The sequence below is a fragment of the Eubalaena glacialis genome, chromosome 13 (assembly GCF_028564815.1).
Source record: "Eubalaena glacialis isolate mEubGla1 chromosome 13, mEubGla1.1.hap2.+ XY, whole genome shotgun sequence".
NCBI lineage: Eukaryota > Metazoa > Chordata > Mammalia > Artiodactyla > Balaenidae > Eubalaena > Eubalaena glacialis.
This window is the reverse complement of record NC_083728.1, coordinates 15,425,743-15,447,199: the sequence shown is the minus strand read 5'-3', so window position 1 is coordinate 15,447,199 and position 21,457 is coordinate 15,425,743. Positions and strand designations below refer to the sequence as shown.

Genomic DNA, 21,457 nt, shown 5'->3' with positions numbered 1-21,457 from the left:
CTAGACAGAACAGAAAATGCAATGGAAAAAAAAATAAAGGAAATTTAATGACCCTCATTGTTTTCTGCCGCACACCTCTTTCATCTAAAATTTTGTGCTGTATGCTTTCCACTGAAATGGAACATCTCACTTTCTTCCCCCAGAGGCATGCAGTGCAGGACTTTCACTGCACATGATAACAGAGATACTTCATGCAAAACACCAAGGTTTCCAGCATCCTGGGGGATATTTATTCAATTCATTATAGCCTAGACCCTCTCCCATTCAGTTTTCCTTCTCCTTATTGGGAGCTGGGCTAGTTAGTAAGTTAAACAAAAATGTTGACACCGTTGGAACCATGGAGCAAGGCACCTCCAGACTCCTGGCCCAACAGTGAGGAATAGACATCAAGAGTTTAGCTTCTACTAGGAAGATCTTAAATATTCTCACAACACACACACACACACACACACACACACACACACACAAATGGTAATTATATGAGGTGATGGATATGTTAATTTGCTATCACTTCACAGTGTATACGTATATCAAAACATCATGTTCCACACCTTAAATATAATTTTTATTTATCAACTGCACTTCAATAAAGCTGGCGGGGGGGTAGGCCTGACTAGTCACCTCATGTTTCTACATTTCAAGCTTTTTATCTTCTATTAAACTTTACTGCTTAATACAATGGTATTATGCAATTTGGTGTTTGCTTCACTTACCCTATTGTGATACATTAACCCTATTTTCTCCTGATATGGTCAACTGAATAAAATTGAGGATCCAGAAATAAATTCTTACATTTTTGATCAATTGATTTCCAACAAAGGGGCCAAGATAATTCAATGGGGAACTCAGTAGTTTTTTCAACACATGGTGCTGGGATGATAGGATATACACATGCCAAAGAGTAAAATTGGACCTCTACCTCACATCATATACAATAACTAACACAAAATGGATCAAAGACCTAACTGTAAGAGCCAAAACTGTAAAACTCTTAGAATAAAATGCAGAGGCAAATCTTTGTCACCTTGGGTTAGGCAATGGTTTGTTAGAATGACACTAAAAGTACAAGTGACAAAAGAAAAAATAGATACATTGGTCTTCATCAAATTTTTAAAAATTGTGCTTTAAAGGGCACTATCAAGAAAGTGGAGGGAATTCCCTAGAGGTCCAGTGGTTATGATTCCAAGCTTCCACTGCAGGGGGCACGGGTTTGATGCCTGGTTGGGGAACTAAGATCCCGCAAGCCCTGCAGTCAGCCAAAAAAAAAAAAAAAGTTTTATTCATAATTGCCAAAAAATGGAAATAAACCAGATGTCCATCAGTTGATGAATGGGTAAACAAAATGTGCTATATTCATACAATGGAATATTATTTAGCAATAAAAAGGAATGAAGTACTGATACATGCTACAACATGGATGAACCTTAAAAATATTATGTTAAGATGGGGCACAAAGATGCTTCTGGAAGAAATATCACAATGACTACCCAAGGAGAACCCCAAGTTCAGTTCAAACTTATACTTGTTGGTGATGGTGTTACTGGAAAAACTATTTTCATGAAACATCATTTGACTGGTGAATTTGAGAAGAAGTATGTAGCTACTTCGGGTGTTGGCGTCCATCCCCTTGTGTTCCATACCAGCAGAGGATCTATTAAGTTCAATGTATGGTCAGTTGGTCAGAAGAAATTTGGTGGACTGAGAGATGGCTATTATATCTAAGCCCAGTGTGCATTATAATGTTGGATGTAACATCAAGAGTTACTTACAAGAATGTGCTTAACTGGCATGGAGATCTCGTAGGAGTATGTAAAACACCCCCACTGTGCTGTATGGCAACAAAGTGGATATTAAGGACAGGAAAGGTAAGACAAAATTGTCTTCCACTAAAAAAGAATCTTCAGGGACTTCCCTGGCAGTGCAGTGGTTAAGAATCTGCCTGCCAATGCAGGGGACACGGGTTCGAGCCCTGGTCCAGGAAGATCCCACAGGCCGCAGAGCAACTAAGCCCGTGCGCCACAACTACTGAGCATGCGCTCTAGAGTCCGCCAGCCACAACTACTGAGCCCACGTGCCGCAACTACTGAAGCCCACGCACTTAGAGCCCGTGCTCCGCAGCAAGAGAAGCCACCGCAATGAGAAGCCCACGCACCGCAACAAAGAGTAGCCCCCTGCTCACTGCAACTAGAGAAAGCCTGTGCGCAGCAGCGAAGACCCAATGCAGCCAAATAAATAAATAAATATTTTTTAAAAAAAAGAAATTTCAGTACTGTGAAATTTCTGTCCTAAGTAAATTCAACTTTGAAAAGCCCTTCCTCTGGCTGGCTAGAAAATTAATTAGAGACCCTAACTTGGAGTTTGTTGCATGCCTACTCTTGCCCTACCAGACTGTCATGCACCTGGCTTTGGCTGTGTAACATGAGCATGACTGAGAGGTTGCTCAGACAACTGTTCACCCAAATGAGGATGACGACCTGTGAGAAAATGAGTCTGGAGAACAATGTCAGAAGTCTAGTTTTACAGGCAACTGTCCTATGATGTCAGTGGTGCAGCATGTTTGCCACTTTATTATTATATAAGTTGAGCAGGATATGTGCTTAACCTTTGGGGTGCTGAAGGAGAAGGACAGGCTTCAGAGTGAATGTGGCAGTTTTAAAAATACCTTCTTTTTTTTTTGGACCTGCATATTTAGCTGTTTTAGAATGCAGCTGTTTATTCCTTTAGTGTCGAATAGAAGATTGCTACTATCACATCACAATATTCAGTGGTGAAATCTTGTTACTCTCATTCCTCCCTTTCGTTTAGAATCAGAATAAAGTTTTATTTCAAATATCTTTTTTAAAAAAGAAAGAGAGAGAGAACGGGAAAGGAAAGATTAAGTGAAAGGATCCAGACACAAAAGTCCCTAAATTGTACGATTCCATTTATGTGAAATATACAGACAAGGCAAATTTATAGTGACAGAAAGTAGATTAGTGGTTGCCAGGGGCTAGGGCAATGGGAGAATGGTGTATGAGTTTTCTTTCTGGGGTGGTGAAAATGTTCTGGAATTAAATAGTGGTGACGGTTGCACAATTTGTGACTGTGCTAAAAACTCTTAAATTTGTGAGTATGTAAATTATATCGCAATTTTTTAAAAGCAGTGTGGTAGTTGTACAGGAATAAAAACATTCATAGATAAATGAGATAGAAAATCCAGAAAGTGATCCAAGTATAATTGAGAAAATGATGAAGTAGCATTTCAAATCAAGGGAAATTTTATATATCCTACAATAAATGATCAGACAATTTGCTGTTCATTTGATACGGTAGTCAAATTAGATCCCTACTCCACACATTTATACAAAAATAAATATCAAATATATTCAGGTTGTAAATGTAAAAAAAATAAAATGATAAACTAATAAAAGAAAATATATGAAAACATTTTTCTAAATTTGGAGTGATAGAGGACTTTCTAAGACAGAAAACTCAGAAGCCCCTATGTTTGTTTGTGTGTTCATGTATTTATGAATGACAGATTTCATCATATAACTATATGTATATAATTATATAAACATTAAAAGTACACAACTGAAGAAACCACAACAGGATGAGAGGGCAAATAATACCCTGGGAGAAAACACTTACAGCAAATTAAGACTCATAATTTATAAAGTACTCTCATAAATCAGTAAGAAAAAAGATATCCCAAGATAAAAATAACCAAAGTGTAAGAAGAGGCAAGGCAATTCACAAATTCAAAATGTCAATAACCATGCTAAAATAATCTCATCCCCACTAGTAGTCAGGGAAATATAAGTTAGGTCTGCCATTTTTCACCCTTTAAATTTACAGATAAATGAGCGTTGGCAAGGCTGTGATGAACTGGGTAATATCTGCTGAATTTTATAATGTATAATACATGCTTTTGACCCCAAAGCTCACCTCTAAAAATTTATGTCATAGAAATAATTGTACATAAAGATCCATGTTCGAGAATATTCACTACAGCATTATTTGTAATTATTTATCAGAAAAAATCTACTATGTTCATAGCAGCACTATTTACATAGCCAAGACATGGAAACAACCTAAATGTCCATTGACAGATGAATGGATAAAGAAGGTGTGGTACATATATACAATGGAATATTACTCAGCCATAAAAAAGAATGAAATAATGCCATTTGCAGCAACATGGATGGACCTAGAGATTGTCATACTAAGTGAAGTAAGTCCGAAAGAGAAAGACAGGACTTCCCTGGTGGTCCAGTAGTTAAGACTCTACACTCCCAATGCAGGGGGCATGAGTTCAATCCCTGGTCAGGGGAAGATCCTGCATGCTGCATGGCACGGTCAAAAAAAAAAGAGAGAGAGACAGACAAATAACATATGATATCACTTATATGTGGAATCTATTAATAAAACAAGACAAATGAACATATCTACAAAATAGAAACAGACTCACAGGCATAGAGAACAGACCTGTGGTTGCCAAGGGGTGTGGGGGGCGGGGGGGGGAAGGACTGGGAATTTGGGATTAGCAGATGTAAACTTATATATAGGATGGGTAAACAACAAGGTCCTACTGTATAGCAGAGGGAACTACATTCAATATCCCGTGATAAACCATAATGGAAAAGAATATGAGGGAATTCCCTGGTGGTCCAGTGGTTAAGAATCCGCCTTCCAATACAGGGGGCGTGGGTTCGATCCCTGGTCAGGGAACTAAGATCCCACGTGCCGTGCCACACAGCCAAAAAGAAAAAAGAAGAATATGAAAAAGAATATTTATATATACACACACATATATATACATATATATATATATAACTGAATCACTTTGCTGTACAGCAGAAATTAACACCACGTTATAAATCAACTATATTTCGATAAAATCTTAAAAAACTATCTAATTGGCCATTAATACCAAAAAATCAAATTATGATACATTGATGTAATCCATGTAGCTATTTTAAAAGCTCAGCAATATAATGTTAAGGGATAAAAGTAAGTCCCAGGGCTTCCCTGGTGGCGTAGTGGTTAAGAATCTGCCTGCCAATGCAGGGGACACGGGTTCGAGCCCTGGTCTGGGAAGATCCCACATGCCGTGGGGCAACTAATCCCATGCGCCACAATTAGTGAGCCTGCACTCTAGAACCCGCGAGCCACAACTACTGAAGCCCGCAGGCTTAGAGCCCGGGCTCCGCAACAGGAGAAGCCACCGCAATGAAAAGCCCGCGCAGCGCAATGAAGACCCAACGCAGCCAAAAATAAATAAATTAAAAAAAAAAAAAAGTCCCAGATGCATCTGCATAGCATGATTTCGATTATGTCTTTGGTTTTTTTAAACTAAGATAGAAGCTCTCTTAATGAAACCCACTTAATGAATTAATTGGCATTCCATTTCCTGTATAATATATACTGACTGATTTGTTCCCACCTTGGGAGGCATGGGTAGTAGACGACTAAAACATAATTTACCCTCAAAATGGTGATTCTAGCTTTTGGAGGAGCGAAGAACACTGAAACCTAGAAATAGGTTTCTAAGCATATGGGGAAAAGTTGGAGATTGAAGGGAGGGATTGAGAGAAGTGACTTTCCTTACTTTCTCCAAGTCAATAAAGAAGTTGATAGGGAGGGGCTGGCGGTCCAGTGGTTAAGACTCCACGCTCCTAATGCAGGGGGCACGGGTTCGATCCCTGGTCTGGGAACTAAGATCCCGCATGCTGCCTGGCATGGCCAAAAAATAAAATAAAATAAACCATCTATAGATTTCAAATATTAAAAATTTTTTAAATAAAATAAATAAAAATAAAGACATTTATTTAAAAAAGAAATTGAGAGGGATAGATACCTTTTTATTTTTCTGTAATTTTAAAATATTTTTCTAGTAAGGGGTTTAAAAGATACAGAAAATGATTAACAAATGTTTGATCAAACTTACCAGTATAATCATTCATCTCACCAGTAAAATCGGCATTTATTTAAACTGCATGCATGTTTACAAATGAAGTTAGGCATTTTGCTATGTATTGAGTCCATTTGAGTAATTTCATTTTATGGAGATTTTTATACTTTTAACCATAAAAACACACACAAAATATTTCCTAGTAAATTTTTCATCTCCTCCATGTTTGAGTTCTATCCTTTTCACATTCTTTTTATTGAAGATGTTTATTTCTTCTCTGTTTTTCTTAACCATGCTTGTCAAAGTTTTGTCATTTTGATGGTGCGTTTAAAGTACAAACTTTTCTCTTTTTTTGGCAGTTGTAGTGTTTCTTTTTCTCTAATTCATTTATTTCAATTACTATCCTCATCAATATCTTATTTTATATTTATTTTGCTATTTTCCTTCCAGTTTAAGTTCAAGGCTACATTAACTGATTTTCCAATGTTTATATTTATATATTAAAGCACGGAAAATAATTCATTTACAACTGTTCATTATTGAGATATTGATGTGATGCTGACGTCCTGAGCCATGAGTCATCATGATCCCTTGATGTGGAGGTGAGATGGGGAGGCTGAGGTTCACCACAGAGCTTTGACAAACCGTGACCTTGCAAGCTACATGGCTGGGTACCCAAGCACTTACTGTCCTGCCCACTAGGCTAATTCTGGATGCACCAAAACCCTGCCCAGGCATGGGCCCCGAGGAGATGGAATCAGAGAGATGGGTTCAACTCCTCTCAAGAGAAGGAGCTCTGCCCGCAGTATATAATATCAGCCCAGTCCAGGACTCTCCTATCTACTATCGGCAACACCATGAAGTCTGAATGGATTCACTTTTCTCTGTGCCTCATCTTTTCCATGGCCCTCCATACACCTTCAGGTTTCATCTTTCCTCCAGCTCTCAGAAGACAATTGTGTGAAAGTGGACATCTTGGAAGTAAGGCAAAATAGGAGGGGACACCCAGGAGGACACTGTGAAGGAGAAGGGGGTCTAGGCAGCCCAGAGGTTGTTGCTGCCAATAAGCAGGAATCAAGTCCTCCTTCTATCTCAAACCGTATGGCTCTAGAGCATCTGATTTTGGGAGTTACACTGAGTTCTGCCTGAGGACGGGAGAAGGAGGAAGACAGAAAATACAATCGACTTAAGTTTTTTCCAAGAGATTTCAGTGTAAGAGGAGTGGAGATTATGAAAATTGGGTCGATATCTGGAGTGTCCAGGAAATTCCTTTATTGGTGGGATATATGTGTGTGAGAGTGAGAGTGTGTGTGTGTGTATGTGTGTGTACTAGGTGAGTTTCAATTCTATTTAACACATACGTACAGGACCACTGTGTTATATTCCACAGATACAGGGAAGCAGAAGCTATCATTCACAGACTTAGGGCACTCACATTCTACTTGTTTAAATTAATTTGCTCGATTCACATTCTGATGGACATGCATGAAATACTCAGGGTAAACAGAGCAAATTCCTCATTGTGGATAAGGGCTGTAGTTGAACTTCCAGAAAACTGATATTAACTCCTTCTTTGTCTCCAATATGGTCATCATTGCTCCTGCTCTAACCACTGATCTCCATGGTCTCAGTGAGACAAGGTGAGTGTGAATGGGTAGGCCAAAAGGGAGGCTGGATGGAGGAGGGCACAGACTCTGGTGGAGGAGAGGAACATCTTCTGCCAGACTGGGCATTTTAAGCCTACCCTTCTGGAGTAGATGGAGAGGGTCAAAGGCCTTTTTAGCTTGCATGTTTGCAGAGACACTATGGAGATGAAAGTCAGGGCTCTGACCTCTGTCCCTGGGGGAGCAGATGAGATGTTCACCTCTGGTGACATGGGAAAGCATGTGGAGAATCAGGAAGTGAGACAGATTTAAAATCCAGAAGGAGTACTGTGATAAATGGAGAAAGCCTCAGGTCTTTCCTGCTTTCATCTCTAAGGTAGTAGAGCTACCTTACTGTCCTTCTCCAGCTGTGTATCTGAGTCACAGACCCAGGCTCCAACTAGAATCATTGCCCCATATCACATACACAGTGAAATTTATGCTCAAGGAAATCTCCCAGTGTTCAAGGATCAGGCAGATTCCTGTGGGTTGATGAGCATTAGTAGGCTGAGTCCGTGAGGAGAAGAATGCCAACTTGGCCATAGAAAAGATAACCTGACTCTGGCATTCCCCTGCGCAGATGTCTGCAACTACCCTCCAATGGCCGGCACCTGTAAGTTAACTTTGACCAGATACTACTACAACACCTTGACATACATGTGCGAGCCCTTCGTGTTCACTGGCTGCGGAGGCAACAGAAACAACTTTAAACAAAAATATCTCTGTGAAAAATTTTGTCTTCCTGAAAGGTAGATCTCTCAGCCACCCCCTCCTTCAATTCCAACGACACCAAATACTAGGAACCATGGTTTGTGGGGGGTTTTTTAAATTAATTTATTTATTTGGTTCTGCTGGGTCTCAGTTGCAGCTGGAGGGCTCCTTAGTTGCGGCTCACTGGCTCCTTAGTTGTGGCATGTGAACTCTTAGTTGCAGCATGCATGTGGGATCTAGTTCCTTGACCAGGGATCAAACCCGGGCCCCCTGCATTGGGAGCGCAGAGTCTTACCCACTGGACCACCAGGGAAGTCCCGAGACCTCAGATTTTTGGATCAGGAAGGAAGTTGGAAGGCACTTCTTGCTGGGTAACTGTGTTTTGGCATTTACCAGCCTGCATGTTAAAGCTTGGTGTATACTCATCAGTCTCCTTACTAACAGTATACACCATTTTTGGACCACTCACACATCTTTTTTTTATATATATATTTATTTTATTTACTTATTTATTTATTTATTTATTTATTTGGTTGAGCTGCATCTTAATTGCAGCAGGCAGGCTCCTTAGTTGCAGCTCGCCAGCCCCTTAGTTGTGGCATACGAACTCTTAGTTGCGTCATGCGTGTGGGATCTAGTTCCCTGATCAGGGATCAAACTCCCCCCTGCACTGGGAGCACACAGTCTTAACCACTGTGCCACCAGGGAAGTCCTGGAACTATGGTTTTTCCAGAAAAATCGAGTGAGAGGTCAGGAGAAATGGAGCAAGGTGACAAGACATTATACTTGGGTTGGGGACAGTCAGTCATAGGCACAAATTTCAATGTCTCAAGTCATTTAGTCCAACGAAACTCTTTTGAAATTGTCAAAATTGAGGCCCAGAGAAGTTCATGACTTGCTAAGCTCACTTAGAAAAATGACATAGATCCAGACCCTCTGAGTTCTTCCCCCAGCATGTCACTACTACCATGATGGCCTCAGGTCTTGGAGATCCTGTCCAACACCATATGGTTGCACAGTTAAAAGAGAAGTTATGGGAGTGTGGAGAGTAGGCGAAGACAAATACCACGGTTCGATATCTATAGTGAATGGCTAAACTATAGACATGCTCAAGAGCAGAAACATCACTGTATTAACTTGTCTCTCCTCAGGGTCTAGCACTAGATTTGCTCACTAATATTTTAAGGATAGATGTATGGATCAGGAGAGATTATTAGTATTAAAAACAGCTATGAAGTTCTGCTAACGTGTAAAGGACCTATTGATTCTTCCAATGACTGTATGAATCACTAAATTTGTTTATTTGTTAACAGTGACAGAAGTTAAGGAAAATTAGCTTAATACGACAGAAGGAAGAAACAAGGAAAAAGAAATATTCTTCATGAAGAATTATGCCCAAATTATTCTGAGTAAATAAATTGGACTATATTGCTTGAAGGTTTTTGAATTCAGAATTGTTACTAATTTCCTTGCCCAGCTTTGTCTTTCATGTTGATTAGATATATAAAATTTTAAATGAAAAATTCCTGTATGTCAGCCCTGATCTAAATTCACTCATCTCTCCCATCCTAGATTTCTCCAACATAAACAAGTGACCTCTCCGAGGTACCAACCTAGCCATGTAATGAGTCAGTCTGTATAAAGGCAATCATTGTTGCTATCTCCTTGGCATGACCTTCCAAAACTGAGTTTGCTTCTGTATTTTGTCACTGACCCCAGTGGATTTCCATGTAAGTGGCACAAAAACAATCATCATTAAATTATTTCCTCTGCCCCCAATCAATGAGCATCCAACCCCCAACAATGCTCATATGCTAGGGAAATATCTCTGGTGCCCCAAGGGCCAGCAATACAGAAATTGTGACTTTACAGCTGGGAAGTACAAGTCTTAAACCAAGCTGAACCTCTACAGTCAGAGTATAGAGGATCATTCCCCTTTGCCCTAACTGCCTTATTCATAGTCTCATCAAGGACCCAGCCTCACAAATGAGTTCAGAGATATGAGTAGAGTAGGTCAATATGCTACGGGCCATAAACAGTAGGGGGAACTATAGCTTAGGGTAAAGCCACATGTGAATGTGCTGAACCCCTGCCTCTGGACTATGGGAACAGCATTGGAGAAACCTCAGCAGTTGGAAGAAAGCATAGGTTAGAGATGTCACCATAGCCTCTCACCCAGGAATTAATCCTGTGCAGAAAAGAACAAATGAAACAAAAAAGTAGCCTCTGGGTGTTGAGTCAGAGTCTAGCATCCCAACAGTTCTGAGTCCATATAAAATATTGTTCCAGGGTTTCCCTGGTGGCGCAGTGGTTGAGAATCTGCCTGCCAATGCAGGGGACACGGGTTCGAGCCCTGGTCTGGGAAGATCCCACATGCCGCGGAGCAGCTGGGCCCGTGAGCCACAATTACTGAGCCTGCGCGTCTGGAGCCTGTGCTCCGCAACAAGAGAGGCCGCGATAGTGAGAGGCCCGTGCACCGCGATGAAGAGTGGCCCCCACTTGCCACAACTAGAGAAAGCCCTCGCACAGAAACGAAGACCCAACACAGTCATTCATACATACATACATACATACATAAATAAATAAATAAATAAATAAATAAATAAATAAATAAATATTGTTCCAGGCCTGACATCATGGTTATAACCTACCTGGTGCCCATTCATGGATTCTGAAGACTTTCCTCCCTCTGACTATTGTGAAACACAGTGTTATATAAAGACTCAAGTATCATTTCCTTGAAAGTCTCTCAGAACTATATTCTGGTATTCCAAAGAATGACTTTTGTGAATTTTTTTAATTAAATGGGTGGGGCAAAAAAAGAATATAAGAAGGACAATTTAAAAAAAAAAGCCAGCAGCACCAGCACTCCCTGGGAGCTTGTTAGAAATGCAGACCCTGGGCCCCAGCTGAGAACAGTGGAATTTGCATGTTAACAAGACCCCTTGGGGGAATTCCCACAAAAAAAAAAAAAAAAAAAAAAAGACCACTTGGCCATGTATATTCTCATTTCACAAGTACTAACCTGTGAAAAATCAGGAAGCTGTCAGGAAAGGAGATCTAGCTGACATAACTTCTTTTCTTTCTTTGTTTTTTTCTTCTGGCCACGTGTTATGTGGGATCTTAGTTTCCCCAACCAGGGATCGAACCCATGCCCCCTGCAGTGGAAGCGTGGAGTCTTCACCACTGGACCCTCAAGGAAGTCCCTGACATAACTTCCTTTTTTTTTTAATGTTTATTTATTTATTATTTACTTATTTATTTTGGCTGCACCGGGTCTTAGTTGCAGCACACGGGATCTTCATTGTGTCACGCGGACTTTTAGTTGCAGCATGCATGCAGGATCTAGTTTCCCGACCAGGGATCAAACCCGGGCCCCCTGCATTGGGAGCGCAGAGTCTTACCCACTGGACCACCAGGGAATTCCCTGACATTACTTCTTAGAATGAAAGTTTCTCCTGCATCAGCCATCTATGACTTGGACCCATAAAATGTGAAAGGCTCTTAACAGGGATCTTTATGGCCCTAAGGACTTCAAGCAAGCTGTTTAGTATCCCTTTCTCTTTCCTAGTAGCAGCCTATTTCCTTCCAGGGAATTCTCTTCCTCCATTCTAGTGTCTTATGAGGTTCCAGGTGCATGCTAACCACAACACAAATCAGAAGTCTAGGAAACAGATCTTTTCTTTACACATCTCACCACGAAGAGGCAGCACATCAGTTAGGATCTAAGTTCTCAACCAGGGGCCATTTTTCCCCCAGAGGACACATGTCAATATCTGGGGATATTTGGTCGTCACAAATGAGAGTGAATGCTTGGGGAGGGTGTGGCCAAGGTGGCAGAATAGGAAGACCATGAGCTCATCTCCTCCCACTGGCACACCAAAATCACAACTATTTACTGAGCGACTATCTCTGAGAATGGCCTAAAGATTAGCAGAAAAGATTTTCCACGATGAAAGGAGGAACCACAATGAGATGGGTAGGAGGGGCGGAGTCACGGTATAGTCAAGACCCACACTGCCAGGTAGGCAACCCACAAACAGGAGGATAATCACAATTACAGAGGTTCCCCCCAAGGAGCAAAGCATCTGAGCCCCAAATCAATCTCCCCAGCCTGGGGGTCCTGCATCGGGAAGATGAACCCCCAGAACTGTCTGGCTTTGAAGGCCAGTAAGACTTGTATACAGGAAAGCCAGAGGGCTGAAGGAAACACAGACTCCACTCGTAAAGGGCACAAAATCTCATACTCTCAGAATCCCAGTGCAGAGGCAGTAATTTGAAAGAAGCCGAGGTCAGACCCACTTGCTGATCTTGGAAAGCCTCCTGGAGAGAAGGTAGGACATAGACACTGGCAGCAGCCATTTTTTGGAGCTCAGTCTACCACGAGGACACTGGTGCTGGCAAACACCAGTTTGAACTCCTTCTTCTCTGCAGGGGCCCCTCCACCCACCAGCAGGCAGGCACTAGCCCTGGGACCCCCTGGACCAGGAAGCCAGCTGCCCCAGGACCCAGCCCCACCTACAAGTGGGCTGGCAGCCTCTACACAAGGAAGGGCCTGGCAACCAACCAGAGCAGGGCCAGCCATGCCTACCAAACTGCCTACAGTAGTGCCACTGGGACCCAACCTAGATGACCTTCCTGCCTAGATGATGCTTTCTCCCTCTTGACCCTCCAGGGTGCATCAGTTCCAACCATGGAGGCCCAGCTTCCCATGAATCATGTGAGCTCCGATATTGTTCCAGCACACTCCCATTTGCATGAGTTAGCCAGTATCTTTCTGTTGCTGGTGACCAAGAACCTTAACACACAACTACCCAGTTGGATGAGGGCTTCATTCCAGGGCAAGTCAGGCTCACTCAGTTGCTAGGCTAAACATGCATTTAAAGCACGAGCAAACTAATTTAAACAGTTCAGCCTTAATGAACTTAACCAGAATTTGTAATCAGGAAAACTAGAAAGATACTATTTTCATTTCAGTATAAGTGTAAGTTTTGCATTGAGTACCTTAAACTGTTCATTCTTAGGGATCCTGATGGTCTGGGCTATTTGATGGAGACTGAGGCACGTTTGCTTTGGTTTTGAGTTTCAGCGCGAAGAAGGCAGAAGAAAACAAGGGGAAGAGAAGGGAGCAAGTTGTTCATTTTATGTGGCCTTGGGTGAGAGAATGCTCGAAAGAAAAGCCTGTATTTAAAGGGGAAAAAAAAGGGAATTCCCTGGCAGTCCAGTGGTTAGGACTCGGTGATTTCACTGCTCAGGGCCCGGGTGCGATCCCTGGTCAGGGAACTAAGATCCCACAAGCCGCGAGGTATGGCCAAAAATAATAACAATAAATAAATAAAGGAAAATAATTTTAACTGGGAGAACTCTAAAAATGGAAAGATATAAGCTCCATATCAAATGGATCAATGCAGAACAGAAGAACCTTAACACTGAAACCAAGAACACTCTATATCAAGAAAAATCAATAGCAATCTTATCTGCAAACCCAAGAAGTGTTGCAAAAAGATAGAGGCTTTGTCACCTAAAACACTTATTGGCTTCATTGAAATAAAATTGAAAATAAAAGCCTTTGAAACCATTTGGCAAAGATCATGGGAAACAGCAAAAGCCTTGTTAAATATTAAAAAATTAATAAATAGTTAAGGAAACAGAATACTTTAACAATTAAACATCACGTCTCTCTATGACATACTGTTGAATGACAAACGCCTATATTACAGAACCACGGGCACTTCCCCTGATTGCTACCCATATCAACACTTGTGAGGGTTATCTATGGGCCAGGAGATCTTCCTCTTTGAACTTTTCTGTATTGTTTGGATATCTCAACAATGATTATGCAGTTTTTTCAAAAGATAATAAACTGGAAAAGGAAGAGATGAAGGAAGGGGGAGGGGGAGGGGGAGGAGAAAAGGAATAACAAAAAAGACTCATGACCCCAAGCATATAAACAGCTCTGAACATATGGGAAAGCTGAAGAAGAAAAACAAGAGAATGGTAAAGGCTGGATGAACATTTCAGATTACTGAATTAGGATGGGACTTCCCTGGCAGTCCAGTGGTTAAGACTCCATGCTTCCACTGCAGGGGGGCAGGAGTTTGATCCCTGGTCAGGGAACTAAAATCTGGCTTGCCGCACTGCACGGCCAAAAAAAAAAAAGGTTATTGAATTGGGCTCACAGATCCTTGTAGCTGAGAGGGGCTTTTGATGCTTAACACTTGGCCTCTGCGCACTGATGCCAAATGGAATCTCGGAAACAGAGTTTTGGGTGAAGTAGAAAAGAATAGCTTTATTGTTTTGCCAGGCAAAGGCGGGGAGGGGAATTTGGTGAGGAGTGGGCCGCTGATAAGGATCAGGGTGTGTGCAGGGCCTGTTTCATCTGGCCTCAGGCGGTCTCCTGATGAGCTTTTATGGTTCTCGATGTTATCAAACTATGACCTTCTCTCTGGAATGAAGAATTCCTCATCAAGTAGTTTATCTTCCATTTGTTGGGCGTTTTAGTTCTGCAGAAGAGCTCAAAGATATTGTTATGTGTATCCCTTGAGGCAGAACTGGGAACCTGCCCCAAGGCTGCACTACTGTTTCTTGGCTGCTCCTTCCTTGTCTCTGCATCCCCTCCCTTCCCTGATTAGCAACTGTTTGAATCTGCCCTTTGGGACTCAGGGACGGTCATGGAGGCTGAAGCCTATTACCAAGAAATGGGGGGACACAGAAAGGCTTCCGTGCCCAGAAGCCCCACAGGGTCCTGCTCGGTTTCATTTTCACAAACTTCTAATTCAGAGATCCCCAAACCAGATCATCTACTAGAATCCCCTGAGGAGCACTTTTAAAATAACTACTAATAAATAAACAAGCAGCTTCTTTGGCCTGCCCTAGTTTTGACCTACTGAATCAAAATATCTGGGATGGGGGACCTCCCTGGTGGCGCACTGGGTAAGAATCCGCCTGCCAATGCAGGGGACACGGGTTCAAGCCCTGGTCTGGGAAGATCCCACATGCCACGGAGCAACTAAGCCCGCGAACCACAACTACTGAGCCCAGGTGCCACAACTGCTAAAGCCCCCTAGAGCCAGTGCTCCACGACAAGAAAAGCCACCGCAATGAGAAGACCGCGCACAGCAACGCACAGAAAACCCAACACAGCCATAAATAAATAAATTTATATATATATATATATATATATGGGATGGGATTTGGAAATCTGTACATTAAAAAGCCCACTTGAGTACCGATGACCATTGAACCAGGCCAGGGTTAGGGGAACTGACCCTCCACACAGTAGAAAATTTGAGTATAACTTATAGGCAGCCCTCCCTATGCGAAGCTCCTCTGGATCCACAGTCCCGCATCCTCTGATTCAACCAACCAGCACTGCAGTGTTTACTATTGGAAAATATCCACACTTAAGTGGACCCACACAGTTCAAAACCATGTTGTTCAAGGGTAAACTGTAATTCTGTTCTAAAACCAGACCTGACAACCACTAACTGGCTTTCTGTCTCCATGGACTTGCCTATTCTAGATATTTCGTTTGAATGTGGCCTTTTGTGTCTGGCTTCTTTCACTTACTATGTTTTCCAGGTTCATCCAGGCTGTAGCATATGTCAGTACTTCATTCCTTTTAAGGCCAAATGATATTCCATTGGATGGATATGCTCTATTTTGTTTATCCATTTATCCACTGATGGACATTTGGGTTGCTTCCAGCTTTTGGCAATTGTAAATAGCGTATCAATGAGCATTCATGTGCAAGTTTTTGTTTAAACACCTGTTTTCAATTCCTTTAGGTATATGCCTGAGAATGGAATTGCTGGGTCATAGGGTAATTCTATATTTCACTTTTTGAGTAAACACCAAACTTTTTCCTTTTTTAATGTGGCTACTAGAAAATTTGAAATGCAAATGTGGCTTGCAATATATTTCTATTGGAGAGTGCTGCTCTAGATATTTCTTTCTGCCTAAGAATTCTAACTGGTACTAACCTCTCATACATGTATATACCACCTTCCTCCAAACAGGATTTGAGGAACTTAATACTATAAAACAGATTCCATAAAACTGAAAAATCATTGAACCCAGAGTAAAAAAAAAAAAAGTCAGAGACAGTAAAAGAGGGTAGAGAAACTGAGTAACAATAGCTAACATTCATTGGGTGTTCATTTTGTGTCAGGCTCTGTGCTAAGTGCTTACTTTATATATTGACTCTTCCCAGAAATCTTGTGAGGTGGGCAAAGTGGTAATGTTATTATCCTCATTCATTTTGCATAGAGATAATAAGCAACAAAGAGTCTAAATTCAAACCCAGCCCTGGCTCCAAAACCCAGGCTCTTGGGTAGGATGAATTGGGAGATGGGGATTGACGTATATACACTATTGATACTATGTATAAAATAGATAACTAATGAGAACCTACTGCCTAGCACAGGGAACTCTACTCAGTGCTCTGTGGTGACCTACATGGGAAGGAAATCCAAAAAAGAGGGGATATATGTATACGTATAGCTGATTCACTTTGCTGTACAGTAGAAACTAATACAACATTGTAAAGCAACTCTACTCCAATTAAAAAAAAAAAACAACAACAAGCTCTTGGCTTCCTGGTAGCCAAAATGAAACATCATCTCTCGATAGCAACATAAGAGATGTCCAATAAATTATTTCCCATTCTCATAACAGCTTATCATGAGAGGGAAACTCCTGATCTTGAGCTCCACAAGGAATTTGCCCTGTGACTTTGGTACAAGAAACATTGATACAACATAATGGATAATGTCCCCAAGATAAATGTTACCAAAAGTGCAGAAGCATTCCACATCATATGAAAAGGAAGGCCATAATGTTAGGTCTTACTTTATTACATGTAATTCAGTAGGGATCTGGAGTATAGACCCACCTATGTAACTTTTCCTCAAAGTGGATTGAAAAAGCTGGGACGAACTCAGAATAACGTTTCTCCTGCCTAGAAATGGTCTATGACGACCTCTGCTGCCCTCTGGTGGCTCTGAGCATAAAAGCACCAACAAGGAATTCCTTCCACTCAAAACTCCCAGCCTCCAAAGCGCAGCTAAGCCTGGGGTCCCAGAGGAGAAGCATCTGAGCCCCACTACCACTCCAAATAGGTCTTGATCCCTCACTGAGCACCCTACGCCTCATCTTCAGTGTCTGGATGAGACACCCTCACAAACTCCATTTCATTTTTTAACAGGAAGAGCTAAATCGGACTCCACGTTGGATCTGTTTCTTTGACTTTAACCTTTGCTTTGCGTTTTGTTACTATAATCAGACATAATGGCCTGCCTCAGGGAACCCTGCCCACCTGTGGATGGCTGCAAGAAAGAAGAAATTAACACATCCCCTCACCAAGGCTGGCCATTCCAAGGGATACTTGCAAAATTTATGGCCTTTTTACTTTACTTCCTCATCTCCTCCCCTTCTCTGGGCTATAAAAGAAACTGGCATCCAAACCCTGATAAAATGATTTATCGGAGACACTATTCTGCCATCTCCTTGGTCTGCCGGCTTTGTATTCCTTCCCTCAACACCTCGTCTCCACTTTATTGGCCTGTCGTGCAGCTAGCAGAGCGAGCTTGGACTCGGTAACAATTTCCCCGTCCTGAGTGCGTTGGTGTCCTGGTCCAGACTGGAGCTGGGGTCCAGGTTGTCATTGGAAGAAAACAATTTAAGAGCTGTTACCTGATGGTCTGACAGTCAGTATATAAGGACATGATAACAGAGTATAAATGAGGACGTATGAAAGGGAGAATATGATGCAGAGTTATCCTTGCCTGTCCCTCTTTTTCTTACTTCTCAGACTATCGCAGTGGATCCCAAACCACTAGCCTACCACTACTTTATAGTTAGAGAAAGTAGAATATTAAAATTAGAAGAGGGACTTCCCTGGTGGTCCAATGGGTAAGACTGCATGCTCCCAAAGCAGGGGGCCCGGGTTCGATCCCTGGTCGGGGAACTAGATCCCGCATGCATGCCGCAACTAAGAGTCCACATGCTGCAACTAAGAAACCCACATGCTGCAACGAAGATACCGCATGCCGCAACTAAGACCCTGTGCAGTCAAAATAAATAAATAAGTAAATATAAAAAAAAATAATTTAGAAGAATTTTGAGGTCAAACAGACCAAGGTTCAAACTAGCCCTCTGAATTTCTCTGGGACTTCGGGCAAGTTATTTAAACTTTCTGACTCTGCAGAAAGAGAAAGACAAATACCATATGATATCACTTATATGTGGAATCTAAAATACGACACAAATGAACATATCTACAAAACAGAAATAGACTCACAGACATAGAGAACAGGCTTGTGGTTGCCAAGGGGGAGGAGGGTGAGGGAGGGATGGATTGGGAGTTTGGGGTTAGCAGATGTAAGCGATTATATAGAGAATGGATAAGCAACAAGGTCCTACTGTATAGCACAGGGAACTATATTCAATATCCTGTGATAAACCATAATGGAAAAGAATAAGAAAAAGAATGTGTGTATATGTATACCTGAATCACTTTGCTGTACAGTAGAAATTAACACAACATTGTAAATCAACTATACTTCAATAAAATAAAAATTTTTTAAGTAAAAAATAAACTTCTGACTCAGTTTCTTCATCTAAAAAACATGGGACTTCTCAAGGCCACTATGAGGATTAAATGAGATTGTGCATGGAAAGTTCTTAGCTTGGCGCCTGGGACATAGTGCTCAAAAAGTGTTCCCTGTGAACTCCTATGGGGGGGTTTCTTCATTCTTTACTGATGCTTGTGAATCTAAATGAGGCTGCCCTTCTCTGCACTGACCTCTTTGACAAGAGGGCCCCTTGCCTGGGGCATGGGTTGAGCCTCCTGCCTCTCTCATCCCACGTGCACCACTCCCCAATTACATTGTGCCCCACCAGACAGCAGTGAGATCCAGAAGGAGGACAGGGAGAGGATGCAGGGGTTCATGGTGCTGTCAGGGCTCAGCGCACCTGTGGAGCTAGGGACTTCTACCACCAGATGGTCAGGAAAGGGATGGAGAAGGGAAGACTTGCAAGACTCACTGGCTCTGGTCAAAGAACAGGTCTTGGTCAACCCATACTTGAGGACTGGCAAGTGTCAGAACCTCAGAAAATCCTGCCCAGGGTGAGGATTTATTAGAGGAGGTCATCGAGAGGACGCGACCGCTGGTTGACCCGTGCATGGGACGCGGGCAATCGGAGGCTCCTCAACCCCTCCCCCGTGCTTGGAATGTACCTTCTGCCCACTGTTCCCACAGTGGGAGGTGTTCCAAGGATGCAGCCTTAAGAGAGGGATGCTGTTGAGACCATCTGCACGGTGCACGCGGCTGAACCAGGCTAAGGCCTCCCGGTAAACCTTTAAGCTTCTGGAGGCGGGTACAGAGATTGGCTGGCCTTGAGCCCGCCCCCAAACAAACAAGTAAGTTCCCTTGCTGGTTAAAACTGCCACCTACCAATCCGAGTGGTCTGCCTCTTTCTTCTCTCTCTGCCCTCTGTGTGCCCTCCAGAGTAAGGGGCTGGTTTCAAATTTCACCCAGGAAGTTCACAAGGTGAACCAGCAGGAAGCTGAGAATTAGGGAGGGGGAGGTGTGTGGCTTTTCTACCAGGTCAGAAGCTAATTTCAGGGTGTAAGGTTAGGGAGTAGGACCAGGGTCCACAGAGGCCTTACACTCGCAGGAAGGAAAGGTTCTGATGGCTTCTTTGGTTTAAGGTACAACAGTAGGAAAAGCTGCCTAGAAAGGTCTTGGAGGCACGCAGGGGGGAGGGGTGGGGTGTTGTAGGGTGCCAGACGTGGAATTTGGCCTCCTCTCAGCCCTTGACCTCCAGTTCCAAGTTCAAATTCAGCCCTTCAGCCGTTTCCTCCTCTCTCTCTCTCTCTCTCTCTCTCTCTCCCTCCCTCCCTCCCCTTTCTATCTTCCTCTCTCTCTCAGGAACTTGCTACCTATAGGCAGGTCAGCAGCTCCCATGCAGACAGGATGGGCTGCCCCAGATGAGAAGGAAAGATCTGGAAGGGACCCCTCTCCCAGTGCTCAGCCTGAGCTGCACCTGGAGCTCACACCTCCCTCTCCAGTCCTGCTCCCCACCCGGCAGAAAATCATCCTACAGTATTTTAAGATCCCCAGATTATCTTTCATTGAAAACTCTTCCATATTGATTTTTCCAACTAGATGCATGTATAATATTATTTTGATTGTTTTAATAAACAATAATTAACAAATAAACATTGCTTATCAAATAAATAATGATAAGCAAAACAATGGAAGAGGGATTGGCTAAAATGTTCATCAGCCCATCACAGACCCCGGTCCTTCCCAGCTCCCTGCAATGTGAGCCTGGAGCCACGGGTGTCCCTAGGATGACCACCCCGAGGCTCACGCCAGCCACTCTTTTTCAGATCAGGCAATGCTGTCATATGTCTCCTCTACTCCAAGAGAGGAATGTTCTAAACCAGCAGAAACCAGAATACCACATGCCAGTATGAAGACAGAGGAGGAAAAGGGGGCACAAAAACCCAGCAGTGGTGAGAAGTTTTTTAAAAATTTATACTTCACCTTTTTCCATTAAAGTTGGGAATTACAAAAGCATTTCTGCAATATTCAACATGAGCAGTGATACCTTTTTTTTTTCTTGTTACAAAAGCCCTGCCTACTTAGAAATTTCTGTCCGAATTTTAAATGCGTATGTCCTTTGACCCAGTATGGTACACACAGTTCATTACCTACCCATCCCAAAAGCATTCCCTCCTTCCTTCTTGCTAATAGAACCTCAATTTTTTTTTTTTTAATTCTCAGCGCTTTTTTTTTAAGTTGTGTATTTTATTTTTTTTGGCTGCATTGGGTCCTCGTTGCTGCACGTGGGCTTTCTCTAGTTGTGGTGAGCAGGGGCTACTCTTCGTTGCAGTGCACAGGCCTCTCATTGCAGTGGCTTCTCTTGTTGCGGAGCACGGGCGCTAGGCGCTCGGGCTTCAGTAGCTTCAGCACACAGGCTCAGTAGTTGCAGCATGCGGGCCCTAGAGCACGCGGGCTTCAGTAATTGGGGCACATGGGCCCAGTTGTTGTGGCTCGCGGGCTCTAGAGCACAGGCTCAGTAGTTGTGGCACACGGGCTTAGTTACTCCGCGGCATGTGGGATCTTCCCGGACCAGGGATCGAACCCGCGTCCCCTACATTGACAGGCGGATTCTTAACCACTGCGCCACCAGGGAAGTC

General features: G+C 42.6%; 1 pseudogene; it reads left to right on the top strand.

Annotated features, from left to right (window-relative positions):
* The first annotated feature begins 1,461 nt into the window (after positions 1-1,461).
* Positions 1,462-2,480, top strand: LOC133103329 (GTP-binding nuclear protein Ran-like; annotated as a pseudogene).
* Positions 2,481-21,457: the final 18,977 nt, after the last annotated feature.